Below are 6,000 nucleotides of genomic sequence, written 5' to 3'. Positions count from 1 at the left end.
CGGACACCCTCGTAGCCGCCTCGTTTGTTGCTTGACATCCACTCCAAGTCTCCTGGTTTGCATTTGCTCCAAAAAGATCGCTCGCAAAGGTTTTATCCCATTTGGACTCCGTTTGATATTCCTTTTCTTCGAAACACTGAAATAGGCAAAAAAACAGCAATTCGGGCTGGGCCTCCGGTTAGTAGGTTAGTCCCAAAAATGATATAAAATTGTAAAGTAAAGCCCATAAACATCCAAAACAGGTAATATAATAGCATGGAACAATAAAAAAATTATAGATACGTTGGAGACATATCAGGCGCACGGGCTCCAAACACGGGATGATGAGCTCAGGGCCCGAGAGTCCGCGCTTGCCGACCGTGATGCCGAGCTGGAGCAAGCAGCCCAAGAATAGGGCACGGAGTCGAGCCGACTGGAGAAGTTGAAGGAGGCGGTAGACGTGTCCCAGTTGTCCCACGCCAAGCATGTCTCGGAGTAGACGGCCAAGCTGGAGGCTAGGGAGAAGACCCTTGTCGCGACCGAGAAGGTCGGGTGCGACGCCTTCGCTTCCTTCGAGCAGAAGTGCCGCGTGGCACTCCATTCCATTGACAGGGAAGGGTACCATGAGCCGCTGGAGACCCCAGATGGTGGCCTTCCTGGTCTTCTCACCAAGCTCGTCGAGGAGCTGGGGAACATCTCCGCTGCGGTGGGCTCCATGGTGGAAGGGGTGTGTCGCGCGCTCTTCACCGCGGCCGCGACGCGTGTCTACAGCCAACTTCATCTCTTGTACCCCAACCTGGACTTCGGCACGCTGCTAGAGCCAGTGGCGCCTAAGTCCCGGGTCACTGTTGCCAAAGCCGTGAAGGAGCAGGTGGAAGCCCTGGTAGTGAAGTTCTGCTGCGTCAACCCCGAGGCTTTGGCGATCGCAGCCAGCGGCAAAGGGACCAGTGGCACCGTTGAGGATGCTCTCCCCTAGGCGGCTGGTGGCAGTAAGCAGGGCTGAAGGCGGCGCCTCCCATCTTTATCCTGCAACATTTAGTGTGCCTCGTGAAGGCATAAGAACTTCTACTCTGAATTCGTGAACATTGTGGATTTTCCTTTCCGTGAACATCGCAGAATCCTGAAGACGTGAAGGATTCTGCGATTTTCCTGTCCATGCTCGATTTTCCTTCCGTTGGCCTTTAGTGTTCTATGTCATCAGGGCCCGACACCGCGCATACCTTAGCCATCGTTGGTTTGTCCGGATCGCCAGGACAAGAGCAAGGAGTGAGGGGCTACATGACCAGTGAGGCCCCTGAGTCGCGATGCTCACGGGTCCCCCTTGATGTATGAACGGCCTCGGAGGGAAGTGCAAGCAGCATCTGGGTTAATCCGGAGTCCTCATACCTTTCCTCGCCAGCTTTTGCCTAGAAGGGTCGCGAGATGACCAGGTGCCAAAGACCTGGTAGGGTGGCATGTGCTAGGCGTGACCTGGACGCAGCCCCCATTGATACGTCTCCAACGTATCTATAATTTTTGATTGTTCCATGCTGTTATATTATCATTCTTGGATGTTTTACAATCATTTTACAGTCATTTTATATCATTGTTTGCTACTAACCTATTGAGACAGTGCCCAATGCCAGTTGCTATTTTTTGCATGTTTTTTACATCGTAGGAAATCAATACCAAACGGAGTCCAAACACAGCGAAACTTTTTGTGGTTTTTTTTGGACCACAAGACATCCAGTGGGCAAGGAACGCATTGGACGGGAGCTCTGAGGGGAGGACAACAGACCAGGGCGCGCCTGGGGGCCAAGGCACGCCCCGGTGGGTTGTGCCCTCCTCGTTGGCCTCCTGCACCGTCTCTTTGCTCTACAAATACCTCAATATTCCAGAACCCTAGGGGAATTGACGAAAATGAATTCCAGCCGCCGCAAGTTCCAGAAACACCAGATCCAAACTAGACACCAACATAGAGGGGTTCATCATGTCCATTGGCGCCTCTCCGTTGATGTGTGAGTAGTTCTTTGTAGACCTATGGGTCCGTAGTTAGTAGCTAGATGGCTTCCTCTCTCTCTCTCTCTTGATTATCAATACAATGGACTGTTGGAGATCCATATGATGTAAGTCTTTTTGCGGTGTGTTTGTTGGGATCCGACGAACGTTGAGTTCATGATCAGATCTATGTTTTTATACATGAAAGTTATTTCAGTCTTCTTTGATCTCTTATATGCATGATTGATTATAGCCTCGTATTTGTTCTCCGATATTTAGGTCTTCTTTGGCCAACTTGGTCTATTTATCTTGTAATGGGAAGAGGTGCTTTGTGATGGGTTCGATCTTACGGTGCTTGATCCCAGTGACAGAAGGGGAAACGACACGTATGTATCATTTCTATTAAGGATAACAAGATGGGGTCTATTTCTACATCATGTCATCGTTCTTATTGCATTACTCTGTTTTTCCATGAACTTAATACACTAGATGCATGCTGGATAGCGGTCGATGTGTGGAGTAATTGTAGTAGATGCAGGCAGGAGTCGGTCTACTAATCTTGGACGTGATGCCTATATAATGATCATTGCCTAGATATCATCATGATTAGTTTAAGTTCTATCAATTGCCCAACAGTAACTGTTTTCCCACCGTTTGCTATTTTTCTCTAGAGAAGCCGCTAGTGAAACCTATGGCCCCCGAGTCTCTTTTCATCATATTTGCCTTTGCGATCTATTTTCCTTTGCTTTTATTTTCAGATGTATTAGACCAAAAATACAAAAAATACCTTGATGCAATTTATTTATTCCGCGATCTATTTATCCTATCTACCACAATTATCCACATTATCTTGCCTACTTGAGGCGCCGTACCCAAAAGGGATTGACAACCCATTTAACATGTTGGGTTGCGAGTATTTGTTATTTGTATGCAGGTGTTGTTTGCGTGGTGTTAGAAGGTTCTCCTACTGGTTCGATAACCTTGGTCTCATCATGGAGGGAAATACCTACCATCGCTATATTGCATCATCCCTTCCTCTTTGGGGAAATACCAACGTAGTTCTAGCAGACATCAAAAGGAATTCCTGGCGCTGTTGTCGGGGAGGATCTTAAACATCAACCAGGTTGCTGATCACAAATCTCATCTCCTTGCAATTTATATTATTTGCCATTTTCCTCTCCCCCACTTCAAAATTTTTTGCTGTTTTATTCGCCCTCTTTTTCGTTCGCCTTTTTATCGTCAGATCTCAAGTTTGCTTGTGTTGCCATGTGACTTCTATTTTCTTGCATCTTCACTTACTAAAAATCTATTTATATAGATCCTCATCCACCTTCTAATCTTTTCAAAATATCCAATTATGATGAACCAATTGCTAGTGAATTGCTAGTGAATTGTGATGAAGTGTTAAACAAAGGAATTTATAATGTAAGTCATCATAGCTCCTTGAATGAAAAGCATGATTGCAATGATGTTATTATAAATTCTATTAATGTCAATTGTGCTAATAATATGCAAACTCCAAGCTTGGGGATGCTAATATTGCTATGTCCACTACTTATTGCAATGATCATGATTGGGGTGATAATGATTCTTATTTAAACCTCATGATGGATATGCTTGCGATAATATCAAATGTGGGTTTGTAAGAGTGTCAAGTAGCTAAATAATCCCACATATTTGGAGAGTGTTCAATCTTATGTTTTGTTTTATGAAAGTAGGCTTGGTGAGGTCATGACTTTATTTGATGATAACCCCACTATTTTGGAAGAGTGTCAACTTTGCATGCATGTGGATCATGAAGAGAATATTTTATGTGATAGTTATATTGTTTAATTTGATTACGATCCTACATTTAATTATTATGAGACAGGAAAATATGGTTGTAGAAATTTTCATGTTACTAAATTACCTCTCGTTATGTTGAGATCGTTAATGTTTTATTCTTCTACCTTGCATATGCTAGAAATTTCTTGTGTTTTTTGCCTATAAAATGCGTATGCATAGGAAGTATGTTAGACTTAAATGTGTTTTTCACATGTTACACGATGCTCTCTTCGTGTTTCAATTACTATCTTTCATGTGAGCTTCATTGAAATTTTATGCCTAGCTAGGGGCGTAAAATGATAGTGCTCGTTGTTTGGCAACCCAACTTGTATCTTTTTGCTTTTTGGTTTTCTTGCTGTTTTAAATAAAATACACAATTATGCCTCTGATTAGATGTGTTTTTGTGTTTTAAATTAGTGTTTGTGCCAAGCAAGGCCTTTGGGGTGATTTGGGTGAGAGTTGATTTGATCTTGCTGAAAAAGAGAAATTTTGCGCTCAGGAAATTATTTTTATTTTTTATCATAAGAGTGCTTTTGAGTTGATTCATTGTGCATAAGATTAATAAACAAATTATTCACATCATCCTAACTTTTTAGAATTTTTGGGGTTACATAAGTATTCGAAGTAGTCATATTTCTATAGACTGTTCTATTTTTGACAGATTGTCTTTTCTTTGCGTTATGTGCTTGTTTTGATGATACTATGGTTTTCTTTGAAGAATTTTTGCCATAGAAAAGTTGTAATATAGTAGATATAATTTAAAAATAAAATATGAATGGGTTTCCAATAGTACTTATAGTAGTGGTTTGCTTTCTTATACTAACGGATCTCACGAAGGTTTTGTTAAGTTTTGTGTGATTGAAGTTTTTCATGTTTTGGGTGATCTTACGAGGGATGAAGGAATAAGGATTAGCAAAAGGCTAATCTTGGGGATGCCCGAGGCACCCCAAGATAATATTCAAGAAGTAGCAAGCAACTAAGCTTGGGGATGCCCCCCGAGTGGCATCCCCTCTTTCTTCTAACAACCATCGATACTTTACTTGAAGTTATATTTTTATTCGTCACATATTATGAGTTTTGCTTGGAGCTTCTTGTATGATATGAGTCTTTTCTTGTTTTGCATTGTGTTTTAAGTATTGAATCCTTGCTGGACACACCTTTTCGAGAGAGCCAAAAATTATGCTATGCTTGCTCCTATGCTTCACTTAAATTTTTAGAGCCACGGAATTGCTCTAGTGCTTCACTTATATCTTTTTGAGCATGGTGTGCTTTGTTATTTTTGAAGAAATTCTCTCATGCTTCACCTAGATTTATTTGGGGGTTATCAAAAGTTTTAAGAAATTCTCTGTTGCTTCACTTAGATAATTTTGAGAGAAAGAAAAATTATGCTCATGTTCTTCACTTAAATTTGTTTGAGCTTATCAAAAGCAACATATGAAAATAGTACCAAAGTGATAGATATCGGAGGAGGATATAATAAAAACTTTCATGAAGATCATTGGACAAAATAAACTTGATTCTTAGTATTGGTTTTGAGATATGACGATATGATATGTGAGTCATGTTGATGAGTAATTGTGCTTTAGTAAGAATATTGATGTTAAGATTTGTGATTCCCTATGCAAGCACGAAAGGCAATAGTTATGCAATGAAATTTATATCCTACTTGTGGTGCATTATTCGGTGTCACTTATGCTTAATGCTCGGGTACGACATTTTTTGCTTTTTGGTTGGTCGCTTCTCAATATTTTTGCTGGACTTCATTTTTGCACTAACTATGATCACTACATGTGCATCCAAACCCCTTTAAACTAGTTTTGCCATATGAGTCCACTATATCTACCTATATGCGGTGTTTTCGTGCCGTTCTTAGCAAATTTGCATGTGCCATCTCTAATTTCAAAATAAATTTCTCTTTTGTGTGCTCGTACCGCTCGTGGGGCGGTGAGTGGTGGCCAATATTTTCCATGCTAGATGTGTTATTCTCATGATGAGTGTTTATTCACTTGTCATTGCACAAGAGTACGGTAAAGGTATTAGGGATGCCCAGTCCCGAAATGAAAAATGAATTTACATTATGTTATCAAATAATAAATTCCTTAGAAAGTGTTGGTATGGAGGGCACCCATGGATACGGTTAGCCATGGAAAGTGAAAGTAATGGTGGAAAAAGGAATAAACTTTATTTTCTGTTTGGGAACCTTCTATGATGTATCTAGCA

The sequence above is a fragment of the Triticum aestivum genome, chromosome 4B, assembly GCF_018294505.1.
Source record: "Triticum aestivum cultivar Chinese Spring chromosome 4B, IWGSC CS RefSeq v2.1, whole genome shotgun sequence".
Classification (NCBI taxonomy): domain Eukaryota; kingdom Viridiplantae; phylum Streptophyta; class Magnoliopsida; order Poales; family Poaceae; genus Triticum; species Triticum aestivum.
This window is presented reverse-complemented; position numbering follows the sequence as displayed.